Source organism: Ciconia boyciana, chromosome 3 (assembly GCF_034638445.1).
Source record: "Ciconia boyciana chromosome 3, ASM3463844v1, whole genome shotgun sequence".
In the NCBI taxonomy this organism is placed as follows: Eukaryota; Metazoa; Chordata; class Aves; order Ciconiiformes; family Ciconiidae; genus Ciconia; species Ciconia boyciana.
In genome coordinates, this window is record NC_132936.1 from 121,261,414 (window position 1) to 121,279,162 (window position 17,749).

Below are 17,749 nucleotides of genomic sequence, written 5' to 3' on the forward strand. Positions count from 1 at the left end.
ACAAGTATCTTCCATTTCCTCTCTTCTCCAATGTCCTCAATTGCAGGTGTCTTCAACACCACTCCCTTGTCTATTTTGAAACATGTGAAACTTATGAAAGATTGGCAACATATTATTGTGTAATTGGACAATTATTTCAACGGTGATTAAATAGAAACTACAATACTCTGTTCTTGCAAGACAGAGCTATAAAAAGGGAAGGGCAGCATTAAAAGCTCACCTACACTGCTCCTGACTGCTTCTGGAAGTCTTGTGTAACCCATTGCAGCAGCTAACCTATATACAACAAATCCTGTCTAAAATAGGGCACCTTTACCATGATGTTCTTCAGATCTGAAGAAGTATCCAAACCAGCTATGATCCCAGCCTTTTATTTCTGTTCTGATTTCACAAATGCTTTTAATCATATTTTCAGTGACCTCTTCTCTACTTCTAAGGGTACTTTAAAAAAAAAAAAAAAAGGAAGAAAAAAAATAAGAGGAGACACACACAGACACCCTGCTTGTTGGAATTAGTGATGCTATTGTGAGCAACTTCTAGAATTTTACAACCATGTGGGGACAAAATATTTTGTTTTGAAAAGATTCTAAAATTTCCATTTTCAAATTAAAGAAGCTAAGTTTTTCACTTGCAATCTTCTCAAACCAACTTATATTTAGTAGGCTTATCAGATTCTTTGGGAGAGAGGTAACTCCCTTATTTCTGCAAAATATGATGGCATTTCCAGTTACTGCCTCGTAACAGCCAACCTGTCAAGTCAAAAATAACAAAATGTAATCCAGAAAAAATAGTACCCTGTGTAAAAAAAAAAAAAAGACACAAGACAATTTTTTGAGCATATTATAAAGCAAGACTACCAACATATGAAGAAATACCATTAATACATTGCTGCCTGTGGGATGGATGAACTAAAAAAAAGAAGATTATCTATATATGTAATGCAGCAAGCTGAAATAGAATGATCATCTTAAGAACAACTGCAATTTCACTGTACTTGTCAGATCTAGACTATTATTGATCTTCATACCACATTAGAATGCCTTTATCCTCAAAAGATTTTGATTTCAGTAGTAACTTGCTGTCCAGTCCTGGATTCACAAAGTTTTCTTGGGAGAGAAAGCGGGGGGTGGGGGAGTGGGGGGGATAGGGGGAATAGGCACAAGACAGAATATAAAGATTTTGAAGGAAACCCAAAAAGGAAAAAATTGCTGGTAGGGCTGAACAGAAACACGTTTAGACTTTGGAAAGACTTACTGCCCTGCGAGGGAGAAGGAATGCAGGGCTGGCTCTCACCATGTAAGTAAGGGTAGACCTTTGAAGCAATGCTACACATGCACTCCTACCTCAAGCTAATTGCTCTTTTAGGGCAACCTATTTACCATGAAAAACATTTTATGAGGATGAGTTAAATACATGGTCAAGTCATATTTCACATGAGCCACAACAGCTGTGTGTACACAGTGACAAGATACAGTATTTCATCAAGGATTAGGCTCAGTCACATTACCTTACATTTGTCATGGGCTAAGAGCATACTTATGGTCATGTATGGCAATTCAATTGACATTGTAGCTTGTCAAGCTGTGATGATGTGATAATGCACCTGAACGCGGAGGAGAGAATTAGCGTGATGATTCTGTTTATCAATTTTATTAAGAAACACTTTGTTGTTATATATCTTCCTGGAATAGAGAAGCTCATATCAGACCCCTGCATTGCAAAACTCTTCTTCTGCAATAAAACTCTTCTGTTGTGGAACTCTCATGTCAGCTGCTGCTGTTTTATGCAGTCAGTATGACATACGTATCTAAACATGTAACCACTGTCACCTACTATCCTTAATACAAACAGCTAGTAGTAAATGGCATCAGTAGTAGTAAAGTACTAAGATGCAGAGTCAGACTGTGACCCATATTCTCCAGTCTATGAATGATGAAAAACAAGAGTCTTCAAATAGCCCGAGGTTAGTACAAGGCTGGGAGAACAAATTCGAAAAAAATACAGGGACATCTTGCCTAAAAACTAAAGTGAGGAAAACAAAGAGCATTTCATCCATCTCTAGAGTCCCACAAAGAAAGAGAAAGAGTCTCAGGACTGGAATAACCAAACCAAGTGGATTTGCTGCTTTTGGAGAGGGGTAATGTGGATGCTTTTGAGCAGCACTTCAAATCCAAGCATTGGGGTACAGGTGACTGACTGAACATCATGAGGAAGTTCAACAACTTCATCCAACCTAAATGATCAGTGGATGAATGGTTAATTGCCATTTTGCATTACATTACTGTTGACTTTTTACATGTTATCATAAAGGTTTATTTGAGAAGAAAGAGGTGGAATTGGAGACTGTGCATTTAAAGCACCTAGACAGTGAAGACAGATGTAATTAAGCTGTTGCTGGCACCAAAATCAAATACAGCAGATCTCCTACAAATGCCTGAAACGATTCAGAGATCACTAGTTACACACTGCGTGCTCTGCTGAATTGTACACTCACAAGTCTATTATTATCTGTAATAACACCTGTAGTAGACAGTATGTTTTCTAGCTCCGTACCTCAACTGTAGCAACCCTAAGTAGCAGATGATTAGGCAAAGATTCTAAAAACAAAAACGAGAATGATACTTTCCTCAGTATATTCTCCCAAATTCCAGCAATTGGTGGCTTTGAGATTATGTTATCACATTTAATAGTCATCAGGGGATAACTATGAATTTGCTTATAGTTTTTGAACCCACAAATACTGTGGAAATGAATTGTGAATTTTGATAATTGATATAATCTGTAAAAAAAGTATTTCCTTTTTTTATTACAAAATTGCCTGATAATTTCATTTGACAATTTACTTTTACCATTGTTATCCATTCAACTTTCCCACTCAACCAATTACACAACTCAATTTTCTGTACTTAAATGACTTCTGCCTCTCCACTTGTCTCTTCCCAAGCTGAAGAATCTTAATCTATTTAATTCTAGTCTAGTGTCCTTGTCCTTGCACAGATTTAAAAAATAAAATAAAATAAAAATAAAATAAAAAAAAAAAATCTATGTTTTAATGCTCAACTTTCTTTTCACTCTGCTAAGTTCAATCATGCCTTTTTGAGATGCAGGGGAAAGGAATTCAAATTGCATACAACACTTACGGGCACAGTATGGATTTATACATCTGCAAATGATGCTTTGTCTTGTTTTCTGTTGCTTTTTTAAAGACTGTTAACATTCTATTTGCCTTCTTGCCACAGTTCACAGTTTCAGAAATATCTCTTATGATTACAATATATCCTTCCTCAGTTGCAATAAATACCTAATTTAGAGCACACTGCTGTTACTATATTCTTAGGATCATTTCCCCCTCCGATTCATTAATTGCTTTTTATTTCGTGACCTGCAGTTTTGTCTGCTGTTTTATCAGCATTACACACTACCGATGAGAACTTTCTGCAGTGCTTGTTGTCCAGAGCTAATCTTTCAGTACCTTGAAGAATTCAGTATCGTCAACACATATTGCCACCTATTTCTCCTCACCCCTCACTCCAGGCCATTGGTGAAAATGTGAGAGCGCACAGGTCCAATAAGAGATCCCCCTGGGGGACTCCATTCCCTGCATCTCCCTAGTCACCTTTTCAAAAATCATATCTTATTTGTAACCCCCTATTTCTCTGGCAAAAGGCCAACTTAAGCAGCAGCCCAGAGTTACTCAGTAATTTTATGTTTGGCTTCCTTTAAAAATCTTGAGTAAATACCCTTTGTGATATGCTAATCCACATTTTACTGGCTTGTTTTAAAAATTCTGCTGGCATTCCAAATTGAAATAGTTTCTCAGTAGTCTGCCACAAAGTAAGTATATTTAAGTCACAAATGCAAGGAATCTACTAATGCAATGTAAAGACACCCAGCACAGAAAGGCTATAGATGAAATTCAATGAATGCATGTTTTGCCATCGAGTTTGACAAATCTAGGATTTCATTGACTTCTTGGAAACCAAAAGCACAATCAGGATACGCAACTTCTGTGTGTGGAGTCTCTGCTTAGCTTATTAGATCATGCTGTCTTATACTCTCTTGATACCAAAGGCCACACTGGCAGCTCAGCCTCATAACTCTGCAGCACATAGTTATAGAGAACCCATGTCAACAGATTTGGCAGTGGCCTTAAACCACTGCTGCAAATTGGTTTCCAGTAAGACACTCACAGTAAGAGAATTCCTGGACAAGATTTTGATGCCAAGGAAGTCAACAGGAGTGATGCCAATGCAGTAAAGTCAGCTTTAAGTGCAATACCTCTTAGATCCCCATATTCTGTAGTTATCCAAAGTATTTTGAAATTCTCCCCTAATGAAGAATCCCTTCCTAAACACCTGTAGTTTTTAAAATGGAGAAATTATCACTAACACTAACAACAAATCTTACAGTGCTATTAGAATGGGCATCAGTATAAAATATTAAATATAATGGACACACAACCTTAATCAAAATAGCTTGCCCTAATAATAAACTAACCTCGAAGTCTATTAAGCACACTCCTGGCAACACCTTTATAAGGAATAGTAACAAAACGTGGTATTTGCATTAGCAAAGAAAAATAAAAGATAGTTATGCAATAGCATGAATAATACTTAAATATTTGTTCATACTACGCTTAAAGTGAGGAGAAAAATTTTCACCGCATTTAGGTTCTGCAGCCTCTGGAATAGTGCTAGTTGGCACGAGCCAGATTTGTATCAAGGGAAGAGCTAAGAATTGAACAGCATGGACATAGTGTCACAGTACTAAACCTGTGTGCTGGCCCTGATTAATTTACCAGCAAAGAGGTAACCACTTATGCTGGTGTAAGTTAGGAGTAAACCTGCGTGAGTGGAGTGGCGTCAAGGAAACTGAGACCCAAGAACTCATGTTTTCACACAAGTCTGTTCTGTAGAGACAACATAAACTCTAAAGAAATCCAGAAATCCCAACCTGCTTTTTGAAACCTCTCCCTAATTAAATATTTTTTGAGCTATTATGGCCACTTCCAATATGCAGCAGTAGGTGCAGACAGCTATATCCTTGAAATAAAACTACTGGGAGAATAATAAAGTCTTTGTCTTTAAATATAAGTTCCCCGCTAGGAATAAAATCTGATCCAGAAGTGGACAAAACTTTATTTTACTCTCCCTCAGTTTAAGAAGAAGGTTTCATCTGTTTCTGGATTAGATTTTATGATGCTGTTGCTTACAACCTATTGAAAAAGCAATGCAAGCTGACTGATCTTCATAAAGCTTCCAAGACAGATATGTATACGAAGAGATAGGTGTTGAAAAATGTGAACCAAGTGATAGCCATGTTTGCTCAGTATCTGCCAGATTTCAGGACAACATTGAAATCTTGAGGAAGTCAGGACAGTGCATTGCTACAGCTAAAAACTGTCAGGAAAACAGACTGATAATCAGTGATGCAACACCTGATTGCCTGCAAATGGTTTGGTTCTACACAGATGCTTCCTCCCTAACATTAGAAGAAAAGCACCTGGGAGAAGACCCTAAATGTAGGCGATTTTAGATGACCTAGGATGTGAGAGACAGCCACATGGGGATAACAGGACCTATAGAGGCCCATACCCTTCTGGAGCAGAAGCTGAAGATGGGGTACTACAGGGTCCCATTTTAGCTGTGAGAAGGGTACGGTCCAGCTGAATCCCACTCAGAGCTTGCCCCTGGATAGTCACAGTTTGAAGTGGCTGGTGTGCAATTCCGTCTGCTATGGATCATTGCCACCAGAAGGCTTGGTCTCAAAGAATAAAACTGTCAGGTTCTATGCAAACCCACCAGGCTGCCATAATTACTACTTTTTCCCCAAACCACCATACCTAGGCATCCATTAGAAACCAGGGGATTCTTAAATGATTGTATGCGGTCCTCAGGAAAAGAAAAAAGGAAATTGAAATTATGAAAATGGGAAGTTTCTTCTAATGAATATCCTATTGACACAAATTAAGATTACTTCACAAATCTCTTCAGTTACTGGAAATGATATCCTTTAAGTATGTGGTTTCTTTTCTGTTACAACACATTTCAGACCTCACAGGCTCAAGTTTCTAAAACGTAAACCAAAAATGGCTACATGGGGAATTCATAGCTTACTGAGCTATACAGACAAGACTTAAATTAAAAGTAGTTGTGAAACTTACATGTCTGGAAGGTGCTAAAATGAAGGTTGCAGCCTCTTGCAATGTGACAAAGCCACAGGAAAGCATAATCTTCACACAACACAAACTATAAATAGCAACCAAGTCAAAAAAACTTTCGTTCTTATTACTGTGTGTCTGCAGAATTCTTGTTTAGACTGATTATTGATTTCTGCTGAAGTTTCAGGAAAAAAAATATACCTGGTAGTAAGGCAACCAATAAGGACTAAGAGTAAAATTTCCAAGACTGTCCAGAAGGTTTAGGAAATATAAGTGACCTTCAGAATAACTTTGGGATCCATGCGCTATTGAACTTGCCAGAGATTTAGAATTTAACAACTCAGGAACTCTGAAAAGTTTGCTCCCTGTAAACAGTATTAACTGCTGCTTGTTCTGTTCTGCTGCTTGAGGTTTGTATGAAGATTGAGTCCTTTCACCATACTTTTCACAAGCACCAGGAAATGGCTTTTGATTTGTTAATCAACTGGCAACTAACTACTGACTAAAAAGTTGCAGCCTCTCTGTACAAATTCATGACAAGATACTACAAGTAAGTACCAACAAAGGTATGAAAAGACAGGATCTTCACCTCCGAGACTCGCATCATTTTTTCAGTCGAGCACAAGTGAAACTCCAACATATTCACCTTATAATAAACTCTTTCAGCACCAAATAATCAAGTTCTGCAATGCCGACTATGACACTAATACTATGAAAATACAGAAGTGAATGACAAACACATTAGAAATAGACTGTTAAATAGAAAACATTGTTATGTAATTAGGAAAACAATACCCTTACTATATAGTTTTCACACTAACACTTTACTCTGATGCTAAAATGATACTTTTGAGTGCAACTTAGGAGGTTGGAAGGATGCAGAAGACTTAGTCATAAGTAATGCTCAGGAAGAAAAGAACTTGGTAGAAGTCCAGACACCACACGTGCCAAGTGCAAGTGCCAAGACATCCACACTAGAACAAAGACAAACTTGGAAGGTGCACATTTCATTGTCTTAGTTTTGTAAGTTTTTATGCAGATATTTATATTCATTCAAGCAGTGTCTTAGCCTGGTATGTCAGGATATGAATTTCTAGCCCCACACACACTACAAGCAATGTGCATTCTGGCATCAATGAATGTTTATATGCAACTATTAAGTAAACTGTCTACTGTGTGCAATTTTTGCAAAACCTATAGATCAGCACATATTTTCATCTGGTATGAATTTAGGTCAGCAAGTAGAAGTGCACATTGCAGAATGGTCATACTACAGTGTTTGTCAAAAGAAAAGCCACATACATCTCTTTACAGCACAGAAGCTTAGCGTCATGCACACAGACTCAGGACAAATGCCAGTAGCAAACCATGAAAATGCAATGTGATGATGGGGACAAAAAAATCTAAGAAAACACTACTTTGAACTGTAGGTTTCAGAAATTGCAATATAAACCATAATAGATACTATCCAATACCAACTAAGGCACTTACATAAAACAGTACATGGAAGGTAAAAAAAAAAATTGCATAATAAACTCATCTCCCAATGGCTTTACGTCTGTACATTGCAAGCAATAGCAAGATACACTAGAAACAAAAAGGAATATGTATGCCTGATACAGCTATTACTCTGTTTGCCATTATTCCCAGAAAATTCAAAGTGGACTCAACTCAACATAACTAGGAAGGCATAAGGGCAAAGATGAAGCTTAATAATTTCAAATTATTAGAGACAAAACAATGAAGCTCACTACCCAGAGAGATACTTACAAACACCAGAAGGTACTTCCTAACGTTACAGCAATTACAGAGTAGAAAGCCAGGCACGTTCAATCAGACAAAAGAACTGGATGAAATGTCTAGGTTACAGCAATTCTGACATAGTTCATGGTGTCAAGTTGCAGCAAGTGTTTGCTGTTATTTTCAAAGCTTATAGTAAGCTACAAGATTCACACTTCCTGGCCACATCAGAGTATCTCCTGATCATTCAAATCCTATGGCTTTGGCTTTAAGAATAAACAAACAAACAAGATGATGAAGTGGTACCACTTCAAAGGCTGCACATCAGTTTCTGCACATCACTGGCAATGATCTACTAATTCAGGAAATTTCTTCCAGAAGTGACTTAGCATTTAGAAATTCATTCTATGGATCTCATATACATTTTTGATAAGAAACTAATATTTGTTGGGATCAAGACTGTAACTGAACGGAAAGATACTTGAGATGATCTAACCAGACTGCTAGTGATTTTGCCCAGTGTGGATTCTGAGTTAAAATCTACACGAAGCAATCCACCAACTCAATTTCCCACAGACTTTGCAAAGAACACCAGAAAATGTTTTAACTAGCATCAAATTGCTCTCCTTGCAAAATTCCCTCGTGAAGAAAATTCTATAGGTGAACAGACTGATTTTATGCACTAACTTGCATAACTGAATCATCATTGGATCCCAGAGCTTTTCCCATCATATAGTACAACAGCTTCAAACAGTGCCAGGGTTTTGCACAGGTCACAAATGGAAACAGTTTAATAACGAAACACATATCCCCTATCAGAATGGATGTGTCCCTGGACTTTCCTGGATCATTCCAAATACATCACAAGCTTCAATCTTAATGTATTAAAACTTCAGAAACAGTCTCAGGCCATCGTTGGCTCCTGAGATGACAGCACCAGTTTTGATGAAGACTTCTGGAAGGCATAATACATCAGGTCCCTTGTTAAAGGATCACAAATACATTTTACAGCTTTAACACTTCCTACCTGAAAGTTGCATATCATTAGAATAATTTGCACATTATTCTAATTATTCTGAGAGTTATGCACAGGTTAAGTTGAACCGGTGTGCCCTCTGAGACATTCCTATTATTGCAAGGAGTAACGTATCATATTTCAGAAAGGTGACGACAGAGAAAACCATTGCCAAATTTGTTAATGCAATGAGACTCTTAGCTGGATTTATGCTATCTCTTCCAAGGTAATTAACTACTTTTAAATGATATTTAAATACAGATCTCTAGCATACCATGGATGGAGAGGAAAGAGAGAGATATGAAATACCATAATAAAAAAAATTACCAATTTAATGACGGAGAAAGAAGAATTTCTCAAGAACTCCTGGGAAAGAGGCAATCAGGAATTGTGTTGCTAGTTTTATGGGTAGGGGAATTAAAAACTCTGTAGGAAGATGACCATCTGGGTAGACAGGGTCCTTCTCTGAGCTAGGATAAGACTTAAGCATCAAAAAAGAGCCCTGGGGAAAAAAAACCATTCAGAATAAACTCACTTACTGTATAGCACATCGGTTTTTAGGACAGAAGAATTTGAGGAAGATGAGGGAGACAGCCATCCTATAAACGTGCCAATAGTCTCACAGCACATCACAGTGGGAATAAAGTTGAGCAAATTAATAGCTTGACACCTTCAAACACAAGAGAAGCCGTCTTAAGCAAGATGACAGGAATTCATTTAAACAATAGTTAGGCAACTTGGTAGCAGTGCCCTTGGCATAATTAAAGTCAGATGGACTATACCAAAGCCTGCATCAGAAGTGGCATATGTGATCAAATCAGTGCACCATTTAGTTTAACAACATGACAAGGGCTGCAACCCAACTATCCTCAAATTATCTTGTGAGAATCCCAGAAAGTTTAACAGAGCAACCTGGATTCACCAACTTGTGCACTAACGCAGAAAAGCTATATATTTTAACAGATGACAACCAATTACTTACTTTAGATTTTTTTCTTTCCGCCTAAATCTCTACAGAAACAGCAACATCCTTCTCTAGCTATTTTTTGTTTGGAAAATATAAAGAAAAGGTGATTTCTGTCTGTTATGATTAAGTAATGCTCACCTCCATACCTATAAGGAACTCCCAAGGTGGACTCCTCCAGGATCCCAGAGGTGGTACAACAGTTCTGCAAGAGGCTGTCTCTTCCCACTGATTTAAATTTCTGACTTGTACAATTGGAAAAGATGATCTGGGCCTTGATGACTTCTTAATGTCTATTTAATTGTAATGATATTCATTAACCGTTATTAAATTGCCTAATTCAATCCTAGAGCTCAAACCAAAATAATTGTATTCTACTTCAATTGCTTGAAGATTAATAAAAAAGAATCTAGAAATAAATTATTACATTATTTTTTTAGTACATCATATATTAAAATACTCTTTATAAGTTGTTCTAGTAATTATGTAAGTAATAGCATTGAAAGATGAGAATGGCTGGCTTTCTCTCATCTGAACCTTCTGTAACTATCAGATTTGCAGAAATCAGCTTTAAATAAATGCTCTCCTCAGGTTTTATAGCACTCTAGATACAGACAAAAAGGAAAGTCCTCACCCCACCATCTACTAATTTTCATCAGTAGATCCACATCTACCTAGAGGCAAACAGCTAGAGGCTGCGGTTCTTGGCTGAAAAGACAAGGATTAGGAAAAAGCAGCACACCAGAAAGTAAAGAGACAGAAATCAGGTACAAGGATACTGAGGGAAAGGGGTGACTGAAGCATGTTTTGTTGGTTCAGCAAAGGAAGACACCTTTTCAAATGCATAGCAAGAAGCAAAAAGTCAGTTGAATTAGCCTTTGTATTTGAAAAATTTTAACCTGTTTTCTAAGAAAGCAATGGTTTATGCCCTCTTGTTACCCCTCTGCAAGTACCCCTCTAGTAGCTTTTGAGTTCATAGACCAAGTTCAATCAAATCTGATAGAAGAATAGAGGTCTTCAAGATATGAAATTTCCTGAAAGCTTCAGGAAAATGTGACCTTGATAGTGCCAAGAGATCCAAATCCATGTGCCGAAGGAAAGACGGCAATAATGTGGCTCTTTAGCCATTCTTGGAGTGAATTACACAAGCACAAGTGTAATGACCCACGAGCCAGCATCTACGTAGCTCTGAACAAGGTTCAGCACATTGTGTCTCTTTCCCATCTGGAAAGCGAGGATGGGATGTTCTGGGGTGGTAGAAGATGCTGGACACAAAACAAGATGAAATCAGGCTTCATTAGACCCATTGCTCATGGAAAAAAACGATTGTGGACATTTTGCAAGCCTTTGTCTTCTCTCCAATATTATTTCTTCCCATATTGCTGTGGGGCAAGTTAAAAAACAATACTCAAAACATTGCTGCACCTTGGAAGTAGTTTAAGTAGACATTAGGGTATCTTAACTCAAAGTTTTCATTTATACTGATCATAAAATGGCAGAAATCAAGGGACTTAGGAAAAGCAGGAAATGGAACAGCAGTATAACAGATTTCAGGAGAGCACAACCGTACTCAGAATAGCAGGCAACTCTACAGGAAGCAATATTAAAGCTAAAAGGAGTTAGAAAAAAACCAGGCATCTCTTAAGAAAATAATGTTAAGGACAAAAGGGCAAAGGACTCTAGTGCTACTAAGCAGTATGCAGGTCTCAGCTGAAGTACTCCATGCAGCTCTGGGCAATGGTTTTTGAGAAAGAAGAGGTGAACCAAATGGAGAGAGCTGGAAAGAGAAGCATGAAGTCTAATCAAGTTAGTTGTGAGAAAAGAATGAAATAATTTGAATTGTCTAGTCTAAAGAGAAGAGAAAACCCTAATGACCGGCAGCCTAAGAGTCTTCAAACATGTAAAAGCTAACTGCAAGAGGAAGAGAATAATCTATGCTCTGGAAAGCATCAACATGCTTAAATCATAGCCATGGTGATCTAAATCAGACATTAGAAAGAATGTTCTACTGATAAAAGCGGTTAAACATGAAGCTAGAGCAATGGAGGTGTTTAAGATGGGTATAAACAAACCTCTGTCAGGAACATTTTATGTATAGTCAAAGCTGATATTGTCTAGGAGAAAGATATCAGAAAGCAGTGCTGTCAGTCTCTTAGCAAAATCCCAAAACACAGTGGCACAGCTTATGGCCCAAGAGGCTCCAGAACAGCCTTCAAGATATTCTAGCATAAAACTAGCCCTGGATAAAACTGAGTCTGCCTTGTTGTACAGAAAGGGACTAGATGATATCTCAAAATACTTTTGAGCCTTATTACCTATTTTTCCCCATCTACCTTATGTTCAGAAACCGCACCATGACATGAAACGTGGAACAGGAAAGACCAAGCACTCCACAAATAGCTAATACACATTTTGCCCAGAGTGAAATGCAAGCAGATAGACAGAACCTCTAAACCATGGATGCTGGAAGAAGGAAGTAGATATATAGAGTTTCTGTTTAAAATAAAATTAACATGACTCTGGCTTTTAGCAACTGTCCATATTTGCAGAACTTAAATCTGCTCAGCACACTTTACAAATCAGTGAACAAAGTTCTGGCTAACAAAGACTGTACAGACTTTTTTTTTTTTCTTTTGTGGCCACACAAACCCCCCTGTTATCTCAATCTCATTAACATCTTTATGCAGCACCATTCTAGCATACCAGTCCTCTGAGAGATACGGTAATGTTTCTCTGACTTTTCCATTATGATAACACTTCTGTTCACACATCTGTGCCTGTGCTCCTAAATTTGGGAAGTACTGAGACAGACCAACAGTAGCTGTCAAAGCAAAGACTAGGCAGACCATCAAGGGATGTGCTGAAGCTCTGATCAACCATACTCTCTCCTGAGCTACCTGACACATTTCAGGAGTGGCAGAAGATGCCTACACACCAATCTTGTTTCTCAAATATTACCATTGTCAACAAAACCCAAAAGAAAGGCTCTCTCCCTCTCTCAGAAAGGAACGTAGATTTAAAGCCCATTAAAATGCAAAGATTTTAAAGTACTAGTAAAACAAATAGTTTCGTATTTCTGAAAAAAACAGTTGTTGTTTAAAGTTACACATAAGCAAGTTGCAGTAAAACTTCACATAGAAGATAAATAAACCTTTTTCAGAAGACCTCATGTTTCACCTCTACCCTTCCCATCTGCCAAAAAAAAAGAAAAAATTACGTTGTGCCCTTCTATATACTGGCTGCTACAAATATATTTGTGCAATGAGGCAATAACAAGCAATGACAAAAGGTGCAGGTGTCTCTCCTAACTGCAGGGGAGAGAGGTCTCAAATTTGTTCTGACAACTTTAGTTCATCCAGTAACTACTCTGAGAGGGTGAACTACATACTTGCATCCTGCCATCTAGCAGAGAAAAATACCATTTACTTCTGAGGAATGTCCACATGTGCAAAGTAATATGATCTCACTAGCATGTCCCATGGCACAAATCAGTTGATAAAGAATTAGTAAAGCTCAGTTACAGCGGGGAAAAAAAAAAAACCAGACTACCTGAGGTGTCACGCACAAACTCCTCACAAAATCTGTCTAAGGACACAGTCCTGTAGGTAAATATTCAGATGTTTCAGACAATAATGCTTCACAGTGAATTCTGAAACAATACTAGTATACTCTGATAACTACTTGTTTTACATTGTTTCCCATTCCACAGGGAAGGAAGCTCTGCACTCCTCTCATTTTCATACAGGAAATTAATAATACTAAACTGAATGAAGAAATTTTATGTGCCCATCCTGACAGCTCTCTTATGGACTAATGGAATAACTTTAGCCTGTGTAAAAAATCAGTTGATACAAAAATCAAGAACGACAAGAGGGACATGTAGAATAACCATCATAATTCAAGAATATCCTCCCTTTGGGGGCCAAATTAATACAAGATAGTATGGTTGCCTCTTTTTTCCCCCCCATTTTTTCTTCATTTTTCATGGATCAAAGCTAATCTCTTAGAGCATAGCAGCTGCTGGAAGATAAAAAGTATAGTAAAGCATTATTTGCAGTTCCTACATCTTAATTTTTTTCTGTATTCTGCTCAGGAGGAAGAAAGTGGAAGCTCTTAGAACAAAACTCAGGTAGAGCTGCCCAACAGCAGGGACTCATGAGGCAGAATCCAGGGTCTATCAGTGGGGGAATATGGCTAAGGCACTGTGAGCTCCAAAGAAAACACAACTCGGTACTCAGGAAATGCAGCTATGGGCACCAGCACAAGGCCCTAGAGAAACTTCTAAAAAAGATGAATCTGGCTTCCAGAAAAACAGAACTGTCAGCTGCAAAGACTAAACTATGTAATTAGCTTGAGTTACCTTTTTAAAGAATTGCTTGAGTTATGGGAGGACCTGATGTTTCCAACGATGCCTCTTACTCTTCTCTTTAACCAGCAGCGCTTCCACTCCAGGCTGGCAGATCATACACAATGCCCTCCGCTGCCAAGCTACACTCCTTATTTTGCAGTAAGTCAGTCCATGTGGCAGGTGATTTCTGCAATGCCTGAAGGCAAGGTCTTGCCTCAGTGACATGCAGGGGCTCCTGGCTCACAGCTTGTACAGGAGCTGGCAGGCTTGCCAACTGCTTCCTGACGCTGAGTTTTACGAAGGCAAGATACCTTGGCAGTACCTCCCTCTGCAAGAGGTAGTGGCTCTGGAATCGGACTCAGCTCAATCAGAGCAGTGGTCTGGCTTGAGTCTTGCCTAAATCCACACAGAAAGAGACGGCAGTTCATACCCCCATCCAGTTCTAGAGTCTAATCCCTGAAGTGTACTATGAGCTGTAGCTTTAAGTCAAGTTAAAAGAGAAATAAATGAGAGATTTCTCCTTTTGGATGAAAGCAGGTTTAAGGCAGTTCAGGCTAAGCTAAGCGCTCAATATAGCCATGTCTGTTGGAGCTGTTGTGTGGAAATGATATAGAAATGTACAGTGAAAGGCACTGGTTTCCCTGAGGGACCTTGAAAGGTACCAACAAAAAGTTATGCTCATTTCAGAAGAGTCAGAGAAAAGCATGCAGAGAGCTTGTATCACTTCAATGTCAAATACTCTAAGACATAAATTCTGTGTTCAGGTAGTTTACTTACAGGTTTGCCTTACCAAATGCATTGCTGCTTCATTCTCACAGAATCACTATAAGCCAAAGCGTAGGGGTAAAATCCAATATCCTCCATTATTTGTTAATGAACAAAACAGATTAGAAGTTTTTTTGGAAAGAAAAAACCCTGAACAATGGAAGAGTATCCAAACTTGAATTCTACAATAGACACATTGCCCAAAAAGGTAGGCTTGGCTAGATCTACCCACTGTATGCCAAAATTGCTTGAGGACAGCCAAGTAGTAAGATCGGGTCCTACACCATGCCTAGAGAACTGAAAATGCAACTGTCAAACAGTGCAGTGGTAAGTGAAGATATACAGGAAGGTATAGAAAATAAAAATATAACTATGCTTAAGGTTCAGATTATCACTTGTGTATTGATTGGAATGGAATGTCAAATCTTTAAAGTACCCTCACTCAGGTGCGTCACACCATGTAGCTTATTTGCATTAAAACAGAACATAACCTCTGGGGGAGTAAATTCATGCCAAGAATGGAAAATATTTGACATGGCCATTCCTGTGCTGCCAGGAGAAAGGATCACAGACCACAGAATTTTGAAAGATTTTTATTTTCTGTGGGACCCATTCCAAAAACCTGACCGCTTAGTTTGCAAAGCAGAGCTGAATTATTTTCAAATTCCATATATGTCCCTATGTCTCTGTAGTGAACGAGAGCTAAGTGTTACCAACTTTTTCCTGTGTTACAAACCTCAGTAGAATAACGTGGAAGGCTTGCATTCCTACACAAAAAACTGCAATTCTATCCTAATTTTCTGAGATCCATCTCAGTCCCACACAGCCCTCAAATCTGCTTCTGGTATCTTAAAAGACATACTGCAGAGGAGACCATGTTTCCCATGTAGAAATACTACAGCCCAATTTTGGATTGGGAAAGAAAATTCTAAAATTTAAGTATGTTCTTGAAGAATGTATGACAAAATGGATTAAAGCACTCTTATTAGCCCAGACAAACAGAACAAGGGTGTTGCAAACAGTTACAAAAAAGGTTATGCTAGAATCCTCCTAATGGGAGTATGGTAAAAAGCTGGCAGTAGCGGCCACAACAAGCACTGCTGCTTTTGTTTTAACTAAATGTTCAGTCAACACTAAAGTATTTCATTTCAGATGACTACGTGTTAGTCAATACACATGCTGGCTGTGAAATAATTCATGTTTCTGTGGCTATCCGCTTGCCAGTCCTATTTCTTTGCTATTTGCAAAAAAAAGAAAGGGGGGGGAAAAAAAAAAATCAACTCCCTTCCTTTGAGATTGCAGCTACTTACAGATCTATATCTTCCCCTCCTTGCGCCATTCCTTGCCCTCGCTTCCTTGCCTTCATCCTGGCTGAGATCACCTGCCACAGACTCAACCCATCCACCTTTCACCTCCTCTTGGCTTTCCCTCTCTAGCCTCCGGCTATGCTGGCACCCCCAGCGAGCTCGGCACTCCCTTGACATAGTTCTCACAGTGCATTTTGCTCCCTCGGGCAGCTCCACCTCACTCCACCCAAGCACTACACGACACTGCTGAACACAGCTCGCTCCTCGGGATGACCAAGCAAGCCAGACTCTCCAGTTCAACCACCGCTTTGTCTCACTCCCCTATTTCCACCCTGACTGGCCAATTGTCGCTTATGAGAGAGCTCTTTGTCCCTTCCGTTGACTAATACAGATTTTACTGACCTTGACTTGAAAGTGAGGAGTTACAAAAGTTACTATGATTCCTTGTCCCCGATATTGCCACTTGAATAACTAGAAATTGTGCCAGGCAATACCTGGCACAGTCATGCACAAGAAAGCAATCATTCACAAGAAAGCAATCATTCACAAGAAAGCAATCATTCACAAGAAAGCAATCATTCACAAGTTTGCTTTTCTCATAACAGATGTGAAAGTGGGTCCTAAACCAAACTGTTTATTTGTAATTGTAACCTGCTTGGCTTATGACATACATGGCTTTGTCTCTAGCTGATGAGTAATCTGAATATGTGAAACTAACCAATATTAGATAAACTAGATATTATGCAGCTTGAGAATTAATTTTCCTATTCCAAAGGTGACCAGTATCCATACATAAGGACCTATTTCTGGCAGCTTTAGGGACATCCTTCCCTTCCAATGTCTTGCATGTGTGTGCAGTTTTGACTTTTTTTTTCCAATTTAATTCTCTTTTCAAAACACAAAATGTTTCAAAGTCCTGGCACTGTTCTTACCTTGTCAATGGTTAAAACAGTGTTGTTTATGAGCTCTGCTAAATCTTACATGTTGAACAATATGGGCTGAAACGCCCGCCCCAAAATCGCAAACTCCTGTTCATTTTGCAATGATCTGCCAGAACACGTGCATAGATAAAGCGCAAGTGTGTCTGCTTGTTTTAACCATGGCTAAAATGAGGCTAATAAACAAACAAGACTTCAGCAGTTGTTTCAAGTTAAGAAAAAAAGTTCTTTGTCCAATAGCATATAAAGTAATACTGGTTCATTTGCCTCTACTACGAGTTTCAAGAAATTGTGCAGGAAGATTTATCATCAGATGTGGTAACTCTGTTTGTCATCGTGATCTCATAGGTAAAGCTGTTTCCTATTCCAAGAAGGTATAGTTGGCAAATATGATTGCCTATACGTGATTGATGCTCATCTCTCATACGTCTGCTGAGAAATACTGTATTGCAAATCCTGTGTGAGTCCTGTGGAAAATGGCTGTGTTTTTTGGCTACACAGATAAGTGGGCA

General features: G+C 38.5%; 1 protein-coding gene across 2 annotated transcripts in view; it reads right to left on the reverse strand.

Moving 5' to 3' along the window:
• Nucleotides 1-17,749, reverse strand: part of SPTLC3 (serine palmitoyltransferase long chain base subunit 3) — a 98,766-nt gene that overhangs the window by 54,827 nt on the left and 26,190 nt on the right. The window lies entirely within an intron of this gene.